General features: G+C 44.4%; 1 protein-coding gene across 1 annotated transcript in view; it reads left to right on the top strand.

Annotated features, from left to right (window-relative positions):
- SLC49A4 (solute carrier family 49 member 4) overlaps positions 1-23,154 on the top strand; it is a 390,034-nt gene that overhangs the window by 253,749 nt on the left and 113,131 nt on the right. The window lies entirely within an intron of this gene.

Genomic DNA, 23,154 nt, shown 5'->3' with positions numbered 1-23,154 from the left:
CAAACAACTTCCTACCTTTCTTGTATTTTTTATGGCCTAACGACGTAGTGTACATTGCCTTTGATTTCACCGAATTCCGGTAAATTACTGGGTGCACATTCACATTGTATTTCATCAAAGTTCATGATATAGTCCAGTATTGTTTCACAACATGTTGTAATCTACAACTATGGGCTTGCACCACGACCATCACTTTCATTCGTTCCTTGGCCTGCCTTTCAAAATTCCTTTGATTTCTAAGGTAAATGATTTACGTTTGTCCTGCCTTGACGGTGTTTAGTTACCGCCTTGGAGATTGACCCTGTTACATGGATTATTGCACAATCGGCATATACCTTAGTGTGGCACACTACTTTTTTTTTTTTTGGTTTGCCACTTCACCTTGCGTGGCCGAATGTTGTTTCTTCATTTTTCTTGTTTTGGGCATGCCGCTGTTTTTTTTGGTGTCCGCACACAAATGCTGCAAGCTGGAGTGGCTGTGGGGGTTTAAAACTCGATTGGAGGAGTGCTTTACATGAGTATGTGAAGTTTCATATAGTGCAGACTTGATAGGAGGAGTGCTTTACATGAGTACGTGAAGTTCCATATAGTGCTAAGTCGATCTGAGGAGCGCTTTACATGAGTACCACTTACGTACAAGTTTAGCAGTTGAAAGATATCTAAACTGGAGCCTTTAAAACAGAAAAAAACAGAAATCATCAACACGGTTCCCCCGACACAGCGGGAGAGCTGGCAGTACCATATTCACTGCACTAGGGAAACCCCCCCTCATAATGCTTTGCGGGGCATTTCATTTTTGCCCATAACTCACCAAGTGTTTGTCATAGGACAATGGGACCACCATCAAAACGTTCGAGTCAGTGCACTCTTTATGTCTAGGTCATCTCTGGGTCCCCACACTAGGTTGGCAGGGATCCAAAAATAGTAACCTCTCCCACCATTTAAAGTGTTTTCAAGCTCTCTCATGGCTGGAAGATTTGTTTTACAGCCGGGAGTAGTTTGTGTTTTAAGGGCCTTGTTTGTGATAGTATTGCAGTAGGCCTTCTGGTTGAAAATGTGTAAGGCACTGCGCCCGCTAGGGGCTACATATATGGTTACACTCTATTACTTTATGCCATTCTGTTTTCATGTTATACCCTCTAAGGGCTGACAATATGGCTACAAGACCATGTTTCTTACAAATGCTATTTTTATAATGGACCTCTAGAGGCTGTTCTGAGCATTACAGTCAAGATACTGCAATATTCGCTGAACTCGGAAACTCGCCTCATAATGCTTTGTGGGGCATTCCTTTACAAAGCATTTTTGCCCATAAATCACTATATGGTGGTCCGAGGACAATGGGACCACAATCAAAACGTTCAGCATGACACACTCTTTCTATCTAGGTCATCGCTGGGTCCTCACACTAGGTTGGGGGGAGACCCAAAATAATAACACCTTCCACCATTCACTGTCTTTTTAAGCTCTCTCATGGCTGGAACTTTTGTTTTACAGCTAAGAGTAGTTTGTGTTTAAAGGCTTTGTTTGTAATACTATTATAATAGGCCTGAGAATGTGTAATGCGCTCTGCCCCCTAGGGCTAAATATATGGCTACATCACATTACTTTCTGACATTCTCTTTTCAGGTGGTTATGCTCCCCAGGGGCTGACTATATGGTTATATGACTATGTTTCGTACAAATATTATTTTTATAATAGTGCTCTCAAGGGACTTTCTGAGCATTACAGTCAAGATACTACAATATTCGCTGCACTCTGAAACTCGCCCCATAATGCTTTGCGGGGCATTCCTTTTACAAAACGTTTTTGCCCATAACTCACCTCGCCCCATATTGCTGTGTGGGGCATTCCTTTTACTAAACTTTTTTGCCCGTAACTCACCGCACAATGTGCTCTTCCTGTCTGGGTCATCTCTGGGTCTCCACACAATGTTGGGGGGAGAGGGGCAAAACAATAATATAAAAAAATATATAATGGCAATATTTTCATTTTTTGCTGCAGATAGAGGAAGAAGTTAAATGGAAGTGTTTTAGTAAAATGCAGAACCACTGGAATTATGTGGCAGGAAGGACCAAATTATGTGACAGGGTTGACCACTTTATGTGGCAAGAAAAGTCTGGTTATGCATTTACAACACCAGTAGCTCTAACTCCAGCAAATGCAAGACCTATTTCATTGCAAATGCTTGTTTAACAATGAGGCTGACATTTATCATTGTACATCACGCTTATATCTTTTTACAGTGTTCAACTTGATAACAAGGAAATCTAGAACTTGCAGGAGTCCAAACAGGCCCTGACACCAGTGCTGCTGAATGTAGAGATTGCCTTCCGTTCTACCCGCCTACACTTTCTGCACACCGCACTCTTGAAAGTTCTTTTTCACGGCTGGCTTCCCCTTTGTTACTGTTTTCCTATCTTCCTCCTCCTCCTTTATGCCATTTTTATTTACCTTTGCTCTCTTACTCTGTGTCAAAGTCTGATGATTCCAAATAAGTCCCGATCACAAAAAATGAGTGCCCATGCCCACAACCCTTAACCACTGGCACAATTTCAATACCGCCTTTTACTTATTCCCAGGGTTTTGGGGAGTCTCAACCTTCTCTAGTAATAACGAGAATATCCTGCTGAATCAGCAAATCATGCAAATCGCAACCTTTACGGTAGATTAATTTACTTAATATATAGCACAGTTCCAGACAGAAAAATGCCTAATGTCTTTGTAACGAGTGCAAAATTGATTTCAAACCATGCAGCGAGACCTGTATTTCACAGAATTCAGATCCTGGCTTTTCAGTAAATTAAGAAAGGCTAATGGCCTGTCTCTAAATACATCTTTCCAATTCTGGATGTATACAGAGGAATGGTAGGTTATGCATTAAAAAGAGAGCTATTTGTCACTTTTGATGGGTAATGGCTCACTGTGGGCCTATTCAGCGTTTCTCCTCATGACTTGGAATCAATGACGTGTTCCTCTCTAATCCGCAGAAAGTTGTTATTAGGAGAATTAGGTCATAATTCTTATCAAGCGGGACAAGCTGATGTATTTCAGTGTCATAACCAGTGACTTACCCAGGCTCCTAGATTTCCATATTGTCCTTTATTCTAAAACTTACTAATTGGAAAAGCAGTGTTATTTCACCCATTTTGTTTGGAATTGTGTGTGCCAAAATAAAAATTAATTTTGCCACTTACATCCGCCTCTTAATATTTTACATAAATGTTGGTTCCTTTTTTCTTTTCTGTTAGACTGCTGAAAACCTTTTGTTTTAATAAACAAAGTAACGTATGCGCCTGTCTGGGGGTTTATGTGTAAAACTGTGAAGCAGGCTTCAGGTGTCACCTTTGAAAGCGAACACTGTTTCTCTTTGTGTGCGTGCACCCTCTGTGTGCTCCGTCTGCCTTGAATAACTTAGTTGTTCATTTGGAAGTGGTTAGTTACCGCGTATGTTTAGGGAAAACGTACAGACCATCCTAGCATAGATAGCTGTTTTCATCATTTTGATGTCAGGGAGAAGAAGTGAATGATTCCCTTTAATTCGAATTAGCCTAGTTTACAAAAGATGACACTGGCTAATGGGCGCACACAATAATATTCATTATGAAGCCTCCTTAGATGTTCTGCGAGACACTACGTTGCTGACATAGCAACTACTCTAGACACGTCACCCCTCTGCTCACCAGGTTCTCAGTGTCCCTGCTGTGCTTTTGGAAAGAGCTGAAGGCACACTTCTTCAAGGAACACTAAATCTCATGAAGCAGTATCAGTCCAGGTTGTAGCTCACTGCCCAGCTATTTCTCCAATCACTCGATGAATTTATCTCTAGCTTTGAACCTGCACAGTGCTGCAGTGCCTTCTGGCTAGGTTCACAGAATACAAATACCATATACACATGCGATTTTCACACATGCACTGTGTGTGCCTAGTAAGAGTCACCTTATTCACGTCAGCATTTTCAGATTGTAACATTGGATTGCACGACATGAAGGTCATGTATGTGATGCCTCAAACATGCATCAGTGTGGTATACATGTGAATTGCACTGTACAAAAACCCACATACCTACCTTTTAACAACTTAACAACTATTTAAAGATACATTCTAAGTGCAATAGATTTCAGACCTTATACCAAGACGCTTTCGGTCGCTCGTGCACTCAATAAATAATATCAATATCAAATACCACACCGGTTGCTTACCTCACCAAAGAGTTCTTGATGGCTTTCACCACTGTGACTCAGTTAATGCAGCTTGTGCATTCTAGCTTCAGGTGTTTTTTTCTACATAAATATCGTTCTGTCATTTCGGTCATGTGACTTCTGTACCTCAGAGCCACACAACACAGTTACAGTAAATGTTTTTGAACGGTTCCTGTAGTTCGACACTGCACGATGGTCACAGTGAGTAGTTATTCCTGATTTTCCCCTTCTTGGAATTAATTTTGGAGGTATTTTAATGCTCTTGCTGTGGTCTAGAAAATGAAATGATTTGAAATAAGTCCTAGGTGATGCTTCTGCTCCCTTCTCTAGATGCATAGTGTTGGAAAGTGGGCCATTAGTTGTGTGGCCTGCACAAGTAATAGGTCCGCACACAACATCCACTGGGAACCAAACACCCCATTATAGCAATTAACTCTCATGGAGTAGCATTGCAGAGAAGTCCAAGGCTTACTCAAGGAAGGTGGTGTGGGCTAGTAATCCCCATTCACGAGCACACAAGCATGACACTCAACAAATGATTGTTCAGTCTGTGCTTTTGATAAATTAAAAGTACATTTATTGCACACACGCACGCACACACACACCCACACACACCTCAATACTATTTAACAATTTACAAATAAACACAAATTGATGGAATTACTCTTGGATGACATTGTGTAATCTCTTATGTCTCCCCCGAGGGGAAATATAATCCAACAACCCACTTGGCAAAACCCTCCCCAGTATCCCAATGCAGCATTTGACTGTAATGTAGAATGAGCGCACCTAAATCTGGCAATTAACTACATCTACTTTGCAAAGAGGTGACTGTCCGTCTCATTACTCAAATCAGCATCAACAAGGGACCTGTAGAGACATGTTTAAGCAATTTAAAGGTTAGGGGCTAGGATTACTTTTGGATTACTTTCAGATTACTCTTGACTAACCTTCTGATTACATTTGATTAACACTACGTAATACCATCCAACAAGCAAAGAACAAAAGTCCCAACAAGCTTGTTCTTCACCTGGCATTGAAACCCTTGGGGGGGCTACAATTCTTTTGTTCCACCTAACCTAGGGTGGGGATGCAAACTGCATTGGGGGGAGGCTGTGCTGCTCCTGCCGCTCCTCCTGTCCAGGGGTACTTGTTTGGTGGTGGATCTATCTTCCTGGAGCCACCACAAGCTGGCTAGGGGCCTAAACCAATGCTGGTGCCCCGCAAGGCATTCTGAGGCGGGACGCATAGGAAATGAGCGTCTCTCCTGCTGTGCGGGAGAGAGCCGCGTCGCCGCCAGAGCTTGTGTGCTGCCTTGGGGGTGCCCAGTCCCACCCAGACACCCCCACACCAGGTAAGTGCTCCCTCATTGGGGGGTGGCGCAGGGAGCCCACCTCTGGTCGCCCCGCTGGTTTCCCGCATGGCTAGCACCTCCATGTGCTGCTGCAGGAGCAGGCCTTTTCTGTGGTGTCTCCCCGCTCCGGCGGCAGACGCGTGCAGGGGTGCAGCTGGATGGGCCACAGCACTCCCCCCTCATCCTCTGCACGTTCGGGGCCCCACAATGGGGTCTGGAGCCCGTCCTCACCTTCGCAGGAGTGCGGTGCTCCCCAACGTCCTCCGCTTTATGGGGCCCCACAGGCTGTTTTCACGGGGGCACAATGGTGCCCCCGACATTGCTTCTTGTGGGGCTCCAGGGTCCCTAGGACCTATCTTCATGGGGAGTGCAGCAGCACTCCCCGGCTTCTTCTTCGGCCGCCGATCCGTTCTACAGCTGGTGGCCATTTTGCGGGGACGCATCATTGCACCCCCAGCCATCCTTCTTCGCGGGGTCCCGGGTTGGAGTCTGGGGCTCCTTTCCACTATGTTCACGGGAACGGGATGGCACTCCCTGACTTTACTTTAGCCGCAGGGGGCCCTGGGATGGGGTCTGGGGTCCGTACACCATCACGGCGAGGCGGGTGTGCGACGACGCACCGCCATCTCCCTGAACTGGCCAGGCTTCATGGGACCCCATGATGGGTTCCATGGCCCCTCCTTCCTCCAGAGGGGGAGTGCGATGGCACTCCACCAGCTCCTCTTCCTCTTGGGGCAGCCCCCGGCCCTGGCCCACCCCGTGGGGCACCATCTGGAGCAGCGGCTGAGCCCAACGCGTTTCGTCGCTACATCTGGAAAGGTCAAATGTCAAAGGTTGTGGCCCTTCTCTCCTTGATATCTTGGGCTTCCAAGGCCCAATTTTCGTGATTCTGGTGTCCTTTCGCTCCTGGTGACAAGCCCCTTGCCACCAGGAGTCCTCTCATTAGGCCTCTTGGCCCAAAAGGGTCCCAAATTCTAGGGGGGCCTCCTTTTCCTCTTGGCAGTGTGCTCTCCTTGCACCAGCCTAATCTTCCCCCCAATTAGTCCTCGGGTGGTAAGGGGGCCAACTTACCTGGCCCCGGCATGTGCCTTGCTGGGCCTGAAGTCCTTCAGGGGCAGAGTCCCTACCCAGGGGGCATTCAGGGGGTTCTTCCTTCCAGTTGCCCATGACGGCCATCTGCAGTCCCAGTGTCCAGCAGTAGAGCACAGCCAAGAGAGAGAGAGATCTCCTGTGTGCAGGACCTTTTAAGTGGGGGCAGAAGTGTCCAGCAGACCTGCACCCCTGGCCTATCCAGATGTGCCACATCACTTCATTGCCCCATCCCCTCTTTCCTTCACAGTCTTCTGGGACAGCTAAAAATGGCGTCATCCAGGAGTTAGTTGCCACATGTGCTCTGTAAGTCTCAGCCCCTCCTCCCTGACATTCCTCCCAGGGCGTCTCCAGCATGCTCCTGGCACGGAATGACAGCTGGCTGATTGATGCAAGGCCCTGCTCAGGCAGCTGGACAGAGCAGTAATTGTCCCTAATCCTGAGAAAGATGACATCATCACCCATAAGTTGTACAGTTATGGTTTTGTAACCTACTGCATTATTCTTTTCTTAAAAGTTACAGTGTACATTGGTGTGACTCTGGTCTCGGTGAACCCCAGAGGACTATAGTGTCACTCTAGGCCATCCTTTCCCATTGACATTTAATGGAGTGTCCCTACAACGCAAATACAGTAAGCACACTGACATTGGTATTTAATGGCGTGTCCCTACAGTTAAAAGACAGTAAGCACACTGAATATCCATCACATGTGTACACCCATCACATGAGGCCTACTCCAGGTCACCACCGACTCTGCATGGTCTCTTCTGCGCCAGGCTATCTAAGCTCAGTTCTTGGGCTGCGCATGCCAGAGTGCACACGCGTGTGCCTATAAGATCATGTATAACCAGCCCGGGGCCTCCTACTCTTGCTGCGCCACAACAGCCTTTCCTTAGCAAGGCGGCACTGGCGGTAAACACACGCAGTCCATTTTACCATGAGTTTACTGTGGGTGAGTCCCCGACTCCTAGGCTTCCTCACAGTCAAAGGTAAAAAACCAGGGAGTTAAAAAAAAAAGCAAAAAATCAGGACGGACCAGATGGTCAGAAGTGTCCTCTCACATATAGTCGATCAAGAATGTTTTTCACTTCATCTTTGGCTCTATGGGAGAAATCATACTTATTCACGGTCTTCCTTACAAAAGAGAATGAGGCATGATCTTGCCATCAGGACCTGAGACACACATGTCAAACTTATGCTGTGTTTGTTAGGAGGAGAAGTATCTTATAACCATAAATTGAACCCCATAACCATGTATGTGTTGATTTCAGTTTAGAGATGTCAGGTGTCTATGGGTTTATAGCAGTGGCTCCCAACTTTTTGACTTCTCTGGATCCCCAGTTTATCATTACTGGAACCCAGGGACCCGCAGTGAATCATTATTGGAATCCAGGGACCCCTCACTGAGTCGTTACTGGAAACCAGGGACCCTGTTATAAACATTGCTAATGATTTGAAGTACAAAAGAATACACAAAAAAACAGAAAAAAAGCATTCATCGGACACATATACAAATTATAACATATTTTATTTAATTTGCAAACAAATATAAATAAATTTAAAAAATGTAATTTTATTCGGAAGGTTGGAGCTTTTCTAAATTCAATTGAAGCCACCTATCGTCCATACTTTATTCTATTTGATGCTCTGGCACTGCTCCCATGAATTAATCTGAGGAAACTAATTTAATTTTTGGTGTCCAGTTTCAAATTCCTTGTCATTTACAGCATGTTTTTAAAATTTCAGTTGTACATTTAGCCACTTTATTTATGTACACTTTATTAATTTGTTAATATTATTTAATTTTCTAAGCAACCGTGGACTCCTTGAAGAGGCTTTGCAGACCCCCAGGGGTCCCCAGACCACAGATTGGGAACCATTGGTGTACAGTACCAATGAATATAGTGTTAATATTGATGTATTAGAGCAGTGGTTCCCAACCTGTGGTCTGGGGACCCCTGGGGGTCCGCGAATCCTCCTCAGGGGGTCCGTGACTGCTTAAAAAAAGAAAAGAAAAAATAGATTAGGTCCCCAACTTTCAGTAATGGCTCAGTGAGGGGTCCCCGGATTCCAATAAAGAGTAAGTGGGGGGTCCCCGGGCTCCAGTAATGATAAAGTGGGGGTCCACAGAAGTCCAAAGGTTGGGAATCACTGTATTAGAGTATCTGTTCACTCTTATGTTACTCAAATTAAATTAGATAAAAGCAATATTTTAGTAATAAAAATTGGACTGGGAACTGGGGTCTGTACCAAGTACTGAATAGACTTGTGTTCTATGTTACATTAGAGTATGCCTTCGTGTTGTCATTCAATGCTTCCTGTTTGCTGCAGTTTTGTCAATACTTTGATGCTTAAAATATTGCGTGCACTTCTGAGCATGTTGAAGTCTACGAATATAGACTAGAGACCCTTCTTACACATAAGAGTTGGTGTCAGTGGATTTTTTTGTGTTTTGTGGCAATGAAGTGAGGCAGTGTGCACCTACCTTCTTTCTGTTTGAAAAGGCTCCCTTGAGCTAATGCGCTGACAAGCTCTGCTGATGCACCTGGACCCAGTGAGTGAGACCTATGGAGACTTTGGGCAACATTTCCAGCACCCCCAAAACAATGTATTGCTCTCTACTGAAGAAGGGCATCTATCCCGAAACACATGTCTAGAGCTACACAGCACAGGGTGAAAAACTAAAGGCTGTCACTGAAATAAGTATTATCATGCACTGCCTTTACCATAATGCATTATGGTGAACTGAGTGCTGGGATGTGAGGCAGTGTGCTTGCACCCTCTTTTTGTTTGGAAAAGCTACCTTGATTTAATAGGCTGATGAGCTCGGATTGATGCACCTGGACCCAGCAAGTGGTACGGAGACCGGAGAAGACTTTAAGCAGCATTTCCAGAACCTCTAAAATAACGTGTTGTTTTCTACTGAAGAAGAAAAAATAACCTCGAACACGTTTTAAAGATAAACAGTACTGGCTGCACCAACAAGGGTGAAAAACTAAAGACTGTCACTGACTTAAGCGTTATCATGCACTGTATTTACCATGATGCATTTGGGTGAACTGAGCTGGGATATAGGCCAGTGTGCTTCCATCCTTTTTTGTTTTGCTAGGTAACCCTATATTGAAATATGTGTGCCACACATTGTTGTATGATGGTTGGCGTATTTACATAATCATTGTATGTCCAGCAAAATTTGTTTGGTTTCCTTAAAGTAGTACTCATTTTATGCACATTAAATTATTGTAGAAGAACAAATGTATATATCCCATTGTCTGAAAAAATGTGTGTCATAGCATGTTTTCAGTGCCTAAAAAAGTGTCTTAGTACTATATCATGGAAGTAAAACAGCTTTCTAAGACCTAGTTATAGAGTTGTAATGCACCTACCACCAAAACAATTCTAGCACTCGCCTTCTAAGAACACATACTTTTGTTTTTTTGATTGACTTAGTGAGAGAAAGCAGAAGCAAGGAAATACAGAGTTGGTACTATAGACAACTGCATTGATTCAACAAATAGAAATTAGGGAGACCCGTTCCATTCAGTTTACTTAAAGGCAGACTTCACATTTTTATTTTCTCTATTTACCATACTAATGATCTCTTATTGGGTGAATTTAATATAGATAAAACAATATTTAATCCCGCGATTTGTGAATTAAAACCAAAACACAGATAATTTAACTTATTCTTGTAATGTACTTTTTTAGCGAATGACTGCATAAAGGCTATGTGTTGCCAGGCTGCTTCGTCGGGGCTTGTTTGATTCAAGCGCAGTTAAGCCGTCCTTTTGACAGATATTGCCTCCGTCCTTGGAAGCTTGCGAATAAGGTAATGCTGTTAACTCAATTAATTGTCAATCCTCTCCCCATGCCCTTTGACTTTCAGGGCTTAATTAGATTAACAGTTTGACAGCATTGGTGGGATTCGAACCATTGAACTAGGGAAGCCTGTGCCCCCAGAGGCCCAAGAACGTGCAGCTGAGCCATAGCTCCTCTTATTGGATTAACTGTTAAGACTTACTCTTGCAGATTGGTAGGGGTTGGGTGCTTCGTTCAGCTAGCGCAAGTATCACACACAATAAATCCAGTGTACAAACAGTGGTATTGTTTTTGAAAAATTAAGATTTTTATTTATATTAAAAACATCTTTAGTAACATGATGAAGTTTTGTAATGTAACGTTTCATCTATGTTTACCTTTTACTAATACTTAATTTCATTAGCTTCAACAAGACTCTGCACCCAGGTAGCATAGTTACAATTTTACTAACATTGAAGTTAGCCTAAGTGCGGCTTGGGGCTGTGTAATGGAGAAGTAAGGCCTCATGCTGGTTTTTACTTAAATAATTCATTGCAGATTTTCGTCTGGTTTGGAAAAATAAATGTAACTCACAGGTCACTTAGGAAGGCTCACATCAATTTTCGGGACCTATTGAGGCTAACCACACTGGGGCTTGTAGCACCGAAGAGCTGCTGCTTGACCCAGGTCTTGGTTTTACATTGGTTGAGGATCACTCAATTGTGGTTGCTGCTGAGGGTGAGCAGTACTCTGTTGTCATTGCATCCTGGGGACCTTTGGCACCAGTGGGACCCAAGATCTCGGCTCAGGGTGTAGGACGCAAGTTTCTCTGTGATGTGATGTGAAGTGAAGTGAGGAGTGTGAGGCTCTGGCTGTGTTCTTTTTCCATCAACCTTTTACTTTAACAAATGCCTGGTTCATTTTTTTTATACAGGGAAACTTTACAGTGTACTGCGAAATATTCGAGTCGGCCTAGTTAGCTGGCAGTTATCTCCATTATCTTTGTGCTTCAATCTTTGACAATCTCACAGCAGCAATTACTTCTAGCATTGTAATCAGTGAACAGTGTTATGTTTATACTTTCTGAATTTAATTGGAATTCTATGCAGCCATATGATTTAGAGGTGTGTGAGATGTTTTTCTAGAGATTAGAAACTGTGGGGAAATAAGGGTTTATAATTTACAGGGTGCATGCTTGTAAAATTAGTTGTTCCAAAGCTTTGGCAAGAATTTTTGTCTTTTTTTGGTGGCGTGCAGACTGCTTTAGCTGTCTTCTAGAGTTAATCTATCACTCTCTCTCTCTCTCTCTATATATATATATATATATATATATATATATATATATATATATATATATATATATATATATATGATAATATATTCAGAGACCGGTTTTGGGTCAGCTCCTTCAGCTATGGACCTGTTTAGGTCAGCCTCTTTCAGTTTCAGTTGCTGAAAAGGGTGCCATTCACACTTTAGATAAGGCTGGAGCAGTACTTCTATTTCACAAGCATGCCACTTGTTATTAACTGTGTTAGTCCGCCTGTCTTTGAAGTGCTTCCCTTGCAATTTGTTAGGCATATTAACACGAACAGCACCGGCTGGCAGGCAGTACTAGTTGCAGAAAGTATGAATATCTATTGATTTTATATATTTTGCTCAGGACAGAGCTTGGCAGCAGTCCTACTCACCCAACATGTTACACTCTCCTCAAATTCTAGCCATGTTGAAGAAACAATCGACTGTCCTGCTATATTTGTAAGTGGCGCACTTTCCAGGTTATCCGGTGTAATGGTAGACATCAGCAACCCTTGGTAGCCCAGCCATTGTGGCCTCTGCGTGTCCCATCACGAGGCCCAGGGGACTGGGAGGCTGTGAGCAACAGGGTCCGTCCTCCCACTAAAAGTTGAGTGGGCGTGATCACAGTGGTTTCAGTCGCCCCCTCAAGATGGCTGTTTTGCAAGACCCTCCAATGGTATTGCCATAAGTCGGTTACCCGCTGCAGGAACAGTGCCATCAGTACAACTTCTCACAATAACTTTGAGTGCCCTAGAGCTGCTCCTGGTGCCAGCGGCTGATTAGGAGGCTTGTGTGGTGCATTGGTCTGCGCACAGCTTCCGATTCTATGCCACATCTGTGCTGCCACCACTACCTTAAACATGTTGTCCTCGTCTATGACCACCCTAGTTTCCATGCTTTTATCAAATGTACTTCAGGATTATTTATTAAAAATTGTCTGGTAAATAGTCACTAGTTTTGAAAGAAAAGCAATGTATTCGAGAACGATGACCCAATGTGTGCTAAGTATAGTGCCTGTCAGTTTTGCTTACTTCTAGGTCGGATGGAAGAAAGAACTGCACACTTGCCGAGATAGGAGTCTGTTCTTGCGAGTTTATTAATGTGCTCAGCACAAAAGAAGTTGATCTTGAGTGACCAGTGAATCGAAATATAGTGCACTTTTTGACATGTTTCACACTCGTGCAGTGTCTTTAACTAGGAAACAGCAAGGAAAGCGTATGCAACATTATTAATGATTTTTCCTGTGAAAACAGTGCTTTGGAATCAATGTCCTTTTGCACCCACAGATCAAAATGTGCCCTGATATATTTTATAACCACATATGGATGTTGTTTTCTTTCTGATTTGAAGTGACCTTTAGTCTCATAACGTTTACCAAGTCTCCTGGCTCTTGTAGGCTTAGAAGCTTATATTTGATGTAGTACATTTGCACATTGTCGGCATTTCGTAGTAAAGCATAGCCTCGCTTTTGATACTGGCAACAAGAAGTGTGATTTTAAGAAGTTAATGACGTTAGCAGTGTGTTCATGTATTGTATTTCAGTTTCAAGGATATCTTGCATTTTCTCTGTGAGAAGATCCTGCCACTTGCTCATGAGATAAGTTTCAGTGAAAATAACTATTTTCTGTCACGGTTGTGCACGCTAATCTTGTTTTGAGAGAAAATGAATATTAAAAGTTCAGGTTTGCATGCATTTTAGCATTATATTCTCCTCACCGTTTTGAGCGAGAGCTTTGACCAGTTAGTATGGCAATTTTCTCTTGGTTATTTGCGGTGCTGCTCTCTATCTGTGCCTTAAATGCAGTAGAGTTTTTGCTTCCCAACATGTGTTTTGTTTTAACATTCAGCAGAAATGTTCTGCTTGGATCCCATTGTCAGAGTATATGGATGAACAAGGAGGGCAGAGAATCCTTTTCTTTCTGGTCAGATGTGTGAGTTGCAGTGTCTAGCAGAGTCAGTCTGCACACTTTGGTGGCTAGAGCCATCGTTTGAAGAGGCTGAATCAGGAGTTGTCTGAAACAGGAAATGCTACCAATTTGGCTACTCTTATGAGAATCAAAGGCCTCTGCTAGCGGTGAGAGCAGAGTTAGTGGTGGACAGACTGACTGACCAAATCTGTGCTACTCTACTGTCTTTTCATCAGGTTTTTTACACTGCAATATCATTCCCTCTCATAATGAAAGTAGAGGTTGTTTGAGAGGAAATTCTGGAAGAGCAGGAGGATGCTCCTTATTGAACCCTGTAGGAGGCTGGCCTGGTTTGTAGTGGGTACCTAAGGTACTTACACCTTATACCAGGTCCAGCTATCCCTTATTGGTCAAATGTAGGCAGTCATCCAGCAGCTTAGGCTGTCTAGGGGTAGCTGTAGCAGAGCAGCTTAGGCTGAACTAGGAGACATGCAAAGCTCCTGCAATACCACTATAGTTACTATAGTTACACAGTACTGATACAAAATAAAATACAATACTCAGTGTTACCAAAAATAAAGGTATTTTATTTTAGTGACACAAGGCCAAAAATATCTTAGAGGCAATACTCCTTCTGCGCACAATATTTACACTAGAAACCAAAATCAGGTGAGTAAACAGTAGAAAATACAATAGGATGCAATAGGCCTAGGGGCAACACAAACCATATACTAAGAAAGTGGAATGCGAATCACAAATTTCGCCCCTAGGCAAGTGTAGTGTGCAGAGGGGCGCTGGGAGTGTAAGAAAACCACAAAGGTGAGCAAAATACCCCACCCCAGAGCCCAGGAAAGTAGGAGTAAAGTACTGCATTTTCCTCAGGACACACTACAAGCTGTGATAAGAGTTATTGCAAGAACTAAGCAAGACTGCAAGCAACAAATGGTGGATTCCTGGACCTGAAGACCTGTGACTAGAGGAGACCAAGTGAAGTCGCAGAAGATTCCAGGAAGGACAGGAGCCCCTGCCAACCTAGAAGATGGTGCAAAGAAGGTTTCTCCGGTTAGAAGAAGTCGGCAGAAGAGCACCAAAAAAGATGGCTGCGGGTTCTTGCCTGATGCAAGAGATGTCCCATGTCGAGATGTTGGATGCAGGCAATTTGCAGCACTGTCGCGTCAAAATGGCGCTGCCTGGACCCAGGAGGGACCTAGGGTCCTCAACTCAGACTAAGGAGGCAGAGGGGGCGCCCAACACTGGAGGGAACCTACAGATAACCAGGCAGCACCCACGGGAGTCCCAGGAAACGGGGACAAAGAAGGTGCAAATTACAGTTGCTGCAGCACTACAAAAGAAGGTCCCATGCCTCTGGAGAACAACTCAGCGAGTTGTGCGTTGCAGGATAGAGTGTTGGGGACCTGGGCCACGCTGCGCCTGAAGGATTCTTGCAAATTGTGCACAGAGGCCTCAGGAGCTAGAGATGACGCGGTTTACAGGGGTACTGTCGCAAACCGTGAAGGCAAGCTCTTAACGCTGCCAAATTTGGACAGCTGGACCTTAGGACAGTCTGGTTCGAAGGGGTCTACCACCTGTGCTCCAGGGAGCATGCTCGTCACCAGGAGAGGAGTCCCAGAGAACCGGTCGTCGTCTTAGAAGGTGACTGCTGGAACAGAGAAGTGACTCAGTCACTCTACAGGAGATTCCTTCAGTTCTTCTGGTGCAGGGTGAAGGCAGGGAGTCCTCAGAGCGTGCATACCTTGGAAACTGTTGCAGTTGTTGGCTGGAGCTGAAGTTGCAGGGTCACAGTAGCCTTGCTGGATACTTTGTTGCAGTTACAGCGGTTCCTGGAGCAGTCTGCGGTTGATCCGACGGTCAGAAGCTGAAGCAGAAGTTGCAGAGGATTCCTAGTGGAAACTTGTAAGCTGAATCTGAATCTGAATTGCAAGTGAACCCACAGGAGAGACCCTAAATAGCCCTGGGAGGGGGATTGGCTACCTTCTCAGGTATGCACGTACAAGGAGGGGTCTCTGACGTCACCTGCTGGCACTGGCCACTCAGAGATTTCCAGAGTGTCCCCACACCTTGGAAAACAAGATGGCTAACGACAGGTACACACTGGAGGAGCTCTGGGCACCACCCCTGGGGTAGTGATTGACAGGGGAGTGGTCACTCCCCTTTCCTTTGTCCAGTTTCGCGCCAGAGCAGGGACTGGGGGTCCCTGAACTGGTGTAGACTGGCCTTATGCAAGGAGGGCACCATCTGTGCCCTTCAGAGTATTTCCAGAGCATCTGGGAGGCTACCCCTCCCCAATCTGTAACACCTATTTCCAAAGGGAGAGGGTGTAACACCCTCCTCCCAAAGGAAATACATTGTTCTATCTTCCTGGGACTGAGCTGCTCAGAACACAGGAGGGAAGAAACCTGTCTGTGAGGTGTCAGCAGCTGTAGCTGCAGTGCAAGACTCAGAGATCTGGTTTGGCAGTACTTGGGGGTCCATGGTGGAGCCCCCCCCAGGATGCATGGTAATTGCCCCCCCCCCCAATACCAGATTTGGAATGGGGGACAATTCCATGATCTTAGACACCTCACATGGCCAAATTCGGAGTTACCATTGTGAAGCTACATATAGGTATTGACCTATATGTCGGTATCCCCGCACTCACGAAGTCTGGGGAATTGGCCCTGGGCAGCGTGGGGGCACCTTTGCTAGTGCAAGGGTGCCCTCACACTTAGTAACTTTACACCTAGCCTTCATTAAATGAAGGTTAGACATACAGGTGAGTTATAAGTTACTTTAGTGCAGTGAAAATGGCTGTGAAATAGTGTGGGCACTATTTCACGTAGGCTGCAATGGCAGTCCTGAAGAAAGGGTTGTCTGAGCTCCTTATTGGTGGCAAAAGAAATGATGCAGCCCATAATGATCTCCTGGAACACCAATGCCCTGGGTGTACCTTGGTACCATATACTAGGGACTTATAAGGGGGGTCCAGTGTGCCAATTGGAATATGAAGTCACTAAACTATAGTGACTAATTTGAAAGTGGAGAGAGCTGAAGCAGAACTTCAGTGACACAGTTAAGCATACGAACAACACACACACGTAGGCCACAAACTATGAGCACTGGGTTCTGGCTAGCAGGATCCCACTGAGACAGGCAAAACACAGACAAATAGGGTTTTAGCTATGAGCACTGGGGTCCTGGCTAGCATGATCCCAGTGAGACAGTAAAACACACGGGGACACACTCACAAACAGGCCAAAGGTGAGGGTAGCCATGCTGGAAAGAGACTACTTTCTCACAAAACCAGAAAGAGCAAAAGTATTTTTATTTTTTTTAAATAAAAAGTATTGGGCTTATTTAATGTACAAATAGAAAGGCAACACAGTGAAGGCAGATTTGTTCTTCTTTTGCCAGGATAGCAACCTATCAAGTATTGCATCTCTCTCCTTTGCCTCTGCAGGTATTTGCAGACTCAGTGAGTTTTGAGCCGTAACCCGACTTGGTCTCAACCGACTCAAGCTCATCTACCTTTGGAACTCTTCACAAACATGAGATGGGCTTGGGGCATAAACCCCTGCTCAAAATTTTGGCCATTATGAGTTGATTATTTGCCCCTTAGGTACGGGAAGAGGGAGCGTGGCCTACTGCCAAAAATGGCAGACCCGTAATCAGAGCTCCTGGCCCCAGATCTAGGCATCAACATTAATCTGCCTGCAATAAGAGAATCTGACCGCAGGAAAATACCTGGCCCCCTGCCAATGTGAAAACAATGAATGGTAGAATGCGGTGAGTACCGCTAATCCAGACCGAGGCACTGAGAATCTGACTGGGCCTATTTGTCCTTGAAATGGACTGCGCGGGGAGGCAGAACAGAGGATAAGCGCGGTGTGCACAGAGATACGAGTGCTGTTCAGCCCTGCAGAAATATAGAGCCATCTAACGGAGACTGGGAACTGGTCTGTATTCCTCACAGAATAGGAAGGACCCGGAGGATCACGTGATGGTGATTGAGATGGCTGTGCCCTCCTTCCTGGCATGGAGTCACTGGCTGAGAGGAGACGCGGTGAATGGCCAAGGCTTGCCATAACCAACTGGCAATTGATGGGCCTCGTTGCAACATAAATAGTGAGGACCCCTGCCAACAGCGCCTGGAGGTGACTGGACAATTTAAGATGGAGACACTTCTGAGGTTGGAGGTGAGAGAGAAGTGATGAGACAGGTGAGAAGGAGTACATGGGTGTCGGCGCAACTGGAGATCAGTTTGGGATCTGGAAAAAATGTCAGCTCAAAATGAACAGCCCGGAACAGTGAACTGCGGAGGTGGTGCAAATTACATGGACTTGGTCCCACACGCAATTAAATACACGTTGGCTATTTAGAAATAATGAGCTTCGTATCTTTATTAAACACAGACCTATGAAACACTGAGACTATGTAAGCAGGCGGCTGTAACGCATAGCAGCCTAGCTCGGATATTTGCTGCTTTAAGATCTGGGGAGCCTGCCTGCAGTGGGATGGAGTGGAGGAAATTAGGGCAGATTACTGTCCCTTGAAGACTACCATCTGCATTACTGGGATATTGTATATCTGACCCTAATCCTCTGGCCAGCCAAGCATCAAATACAGTTTCTACAACACGGTGAGTACCCCCCGAATCACCCCACATTGACATCCATAGCCTGCATGAGAGATCTGAAGGATCCCTAATGGTTCGGGACACTGACTAGAAGCCGCTAACTCCGTCACAATTGCATGGTCTACATTATCAGAGGTGCATTGGCAAACTGGAACCACAAATTGTGAACCTTAAGCCCGCAAAATTATATTCCTACCACCATGGGTCACACTATGGGGAAACATGCTGACCTGAAAGAACATATGCAACTTCCAATCACACTCCCTGAAAGCTCCCCTGTGTCTCTGTCTAAGGACTGTGCTCCACGCACAAGTATGGAATTCCCAACAGACAGATTGAATGTGATCCTGAAAAAAATGTGTGAATCAAGAGTAGCCCTGGAACAGCGCCAGGGGACCATTGCTTCCAACCGAAGTCTACTCAAGGATGTCATAACAAATTAGCGGATAGGGTGAAAACTAACAAGTCTGCCATCCCCACCGTCACATTCTGGCAAACTGAAAGCACATCAACAATCGCCCGACTCTAGCGCCAGTTAGACGCATGTAAACAACCGTCAGAGGTTGCCGAGGGTAGGGCACTGCGAAATAATGTTCGAATTATTGGGGTACCAGAAGGTACTGAGGGGTAGAACGCCACGCAATATATACAGGATTGGCTGAAACGGTGGCACCAACTGACCTCTCAGACTTATTTACTGTCAAAAGAGTTCACTGTGTCCCTACAAAGAAGCCATAATATAGAATGCCACCACGCTCAATGATGGCCCGGATCCTAAATTATAGGGACCAAGATGCCCTCCTCCGTAGTGCTCGAGAGGCAACACCTATCATGAGCGGCATTGCTTGTGTCCCTATATTTACTGAATATACACTTAAGTACAGCGTCGTCAAGCCTGCTTTCAGGTGGCCAAGCAACGACTTTGAGCGGAGGTCTTCTCCTACCCAATATAATTCTCAGCTCAGCTGCGGGTGGTTCATGAGCACAAGAGTAATTTCTTCAACATGCCAGACGCAATATGGGACTGGCTGGAGCAGCACTTTCCACACTCACATGGACCGGGAATGTCTCAGCCATCGCTGCCTAAGAAGCAGTGACCACAGAGGAAAGGGCACCAAAGCTTAAAACAACAAATTCAGTGAAGATCAGCCCCAACCCCGCAACAGATTTTGGAGGGAACGAGTGAGGTCCTCAAAGACTTCCTTATGGGGCCCACGTTCGACCCCTCCGCCATTGCTTCCTCTTCAGATGGTGCATCTAGCTCAGACTCTGAGGGCAGCATTGCACTGTTTCCCCCATCACTCTACAGACAGCGAACGATCTGCGACATTGAGACCTTTCCAAGTACGTACAATGTGGTTGATGGGATCAGCTTCTGGGAGAGGTAGGGGAGGGGGAGATTCAACAGGTTGAGTGTCTGGATGGTCCCGAAATGGATCCGAACTAAAACTCTGGGAAATTATTCTCCATTAGAGAGTGCCACTGAGTAATGGCTCCAACACCTGATTCACCTTATCAATGCACTGTGGTCCTTTATTGAATAGCACACATGAATGGCGTCAGCCTACTTTGTGGATGTTGTTTACCCCTGACTAAGATATAATTTGATTTTTCTAGATGGTGGGCCCGGGCCTGACTGTAACTTGGCTTCCAGTAGAATTGTTTCCTTCATGCAGTAATGCTCTATGTGAATGAGCCTAATACACCACAGGCGATTGCACAACATGTTTTGCTTGTTATATGTTTTTCTTTTCAGGTTTAGTCAAGAAAACTTCAGTTGCTGGACCTAGTATTGAGATTTGTTATGATTTTTGTTTATGTAACTGTGACATCACCCAGACTGTTGTACATGCCTCAATATGTTTTACGTAGGCATATGCCTGACACATTATTATTATTGGTTTGAATGCCAATGTTTGAGGTACCTCATTATAATATACTTACCTGGAATGTGCATGGGATATGGTCTATAAAGAAGCAAGGTAGAATTTTAGGTCACTTAAATCGCCGTGATCTAAATGTAGTCCGTTTGCAGGAAACACACTTAATCAACCATGAAGCCCAAAAACTACGTAAGAAGTGGAGGAGGCAATTATTCCATACATCATACTCTGCTTTCACATGTGGGACAGCAATATGGATTCACTCAGGGGTCCCCTTAGCTGTCTAATACACCAAAATAGATACAAATGACAGATATGTACTGGTTTGGGGTGCTTTCGATGGAATGCTGGTGGTGGTGGGTTCTATATACGCCCCAGATTTAGAACAAGATGTACACTCTTGTTCACTGCCTTAGCAGAGTGGGCACAATATCCCTGGATCCTTGGAGAGAATTTTAATGCTATTCTTGATACTCATCTGGACCGTTCACACCCCCCCCCCCCATTCTCCGGTACTAGCTGAAACAGATAGGTGAACGCATTACAGAGTTAGGTGCAGGATTGGAATTTGTTGGATGTGTGGCATAGTCACAATTAAGGTATCCACGAATGTTTGTTTTATTCGCCTCCACTCGTTACTTGCCCACCTCGATTTCATTTTATGCACCACTCCTCTCCAGACTCGCATAGCATACGCAACTTATTTAGGCAGAGCCCAATCGGATCGTTATCCACTAGAGGTTACACTACCCTGTGGGCGGGTACCTACATGAATACCTACTAGACGATTACAGTAGCAGATCCTAGAGGACTCTGCATTCCGGACTATACCAGCCACAACCATAGACACGTCCTTTACAGAAAACACTAATACGGCATCCTTGCCGTTAATAGAGCTAGAAGCCTTTAACATGGTTGTTAGAGGGACAACCAGGAGCGCAGTGGTGGGAGTCCACCAAACGGTCACCTGAGACCTCACGAATTGGAAGTCCGTCTTGTACCTCTGAAGAGTGCAGTGGTGACAGATCCCTCCTGCTTTTCAGACTTGCAGAGGGTCAGAATTGAATATGCAGAACAAACAGAACACCTGCATGTTATAGACTATAGAGCAAACTTGTAAAGAACACAAAGATAAATTTGGCACACTCTTAGCTCAAAAATGAAGGAGACGCCTTTGGACACTCCTGTCCTTCACATAATCACTCCCCAGCAGATGAGCGCAGGCACACAACTTGGTATCAACTCTGTGTTTCGTGAATATTATGAGAAATTGTACACAACCCCTCCCCGGCGGGTACTTACGGTGTTTATCCCTGCCTCTCCTATGTGCAACGGACAACAAGACTTTTGTGGCCCCACTCACAGCAGGTAAAATCCAAGAGGCAGTAGGAGACCTAGCGCAAAATAAGACCCTAGGAACCAGTGGCCTCCCTGTTTAATTTTATGCTATCTACAATATACAGCAGGTTCCACAGTTGGGGAAACTTACAAAGCCTCTTCAAAGGAAGGAATATTACCCCCAACAACTAAACTAGCCTCAGTGACATTGTTACTGAAACCGGGCAAGCACTCAGTTGATATATCCTCATACAGACCGCTATCTCTACAGGCCTCGAAAAATCATAAAAATGTTACTAGACCTGCAGGTCGAGTAGCTTGAATAATCCACTTGACCTAACTGTAATGTACTTGACCCAGAAACGGGTCTAAAATTGTGTGATCCTAGGCAAATATTGTATTTTACAGTCACCTTTTTCTTCATTCTCACATATGAGTGTACCTTCAAATATGTAAGTTCAGCATTTCTGTTATTAAAAAAATGATCTTTCTATTGATTAAATAGACTAAACGTTTGCTCCATGTATAATAAATCTAGCCCACATATAGGGTACACATGATCGATGCATGACTTGCCATCTTAGTTTATTAATAGCTTTGCCATCAGGGCAGGAGTGTTTCTCAGTTTATGTTTAAACACTCACTTTTAATAAATATATTACTAAAGCATGATGTGGTAGCGCACTGTCATTTACAGACAGTAAACTTCCTAGAAATGTCCAAAAATCTTCCCACTAACTTGCAGCTTTATTGATTAAACTATATAGGGCCTGATTACAACTTTGGAGGAGGTGTTAATCCGTCCGAAAAGTATGGTAAAGTGACGGATATACCACCAGCCGTATTACGAGTCCATTATATCCTATGGAACTCGTAATACGGCTGGTGGTATATCCGTCACATTTGGGACGGATTAACACCTCCTCCAAAGTTGTAATCAGGCCCATAGTGTTTTAACAATAATCTGTGAAAATTGGGTTTCAGAAAACATTTTTAATTTGCACATCACCAAGTAAAATGTTCTGACTTTGTTTTTCGTCCTATTAAAACATTTTTTTTTTTCATCCTATTAAAAAAAAAAATTTCATCACACAGAAGTACAAAAATGGTCTTTCACAGCTAGGGAAATATATTTAAAAAATGTTTGTAAAGTTGACTTAATTATATAAATGTTGTGTGTTAGGAACAACCTGAAAACAAAAGCCTTTCATTTCACTAAAGGTCAGACAGTTCACCTTACAAAATCCTGGAACTCTGCAGTCATTAGGAAAAGTATTTGCATTGCAAGAAGACAAACTGACTTTTGACCTATGTCTCTGAACACAGAGCAAATGTGACAAGAATAAGATTTAAAGGCATCTTAATTGCTAATTCAGTTTCTGACTGAACAGAACAACTGTTCTTTGTCAACTGTCCAGACGGGCTGAGTAGAATCTAAAAATAGCTTGACCTCATAAATTAAACCATAGCAAGTAGTAGATTTTGCAAGCACTGCTCTATTAAACACTGAATATAAAATTCTAAGTAAGGTCTTAGCCCACAGACTCTTCCCACTATTGACTAAAATAATTTGGACCAATCAGTGTGGATTTGTTCCTAGTGTAACACTTCCCTTAAAATCAGAAGATTATATCATATAATGGGCTACA

The sequence above is a fragment of the Pleurodeles waltl genome, chromosome 3_1 (assembly GCF_031143425.1).
Source record: "Pleurodeles waltl isolate 20211129_DDA chromosome 3_1, aPleWal1.hap1.20221129, whole genome shotgun sequence".
NCBI lineage: Eukaryota > Metazoa > Chordata > Amphibia > Caudata > Salamandridae > Pleurodeles > Pleurodeles waltl.
The sequence above is the reverse complement of the archived record's forward strand: the minus strand, read 5'-3'. Positions and strand labels throughout refer to the sequence as shown.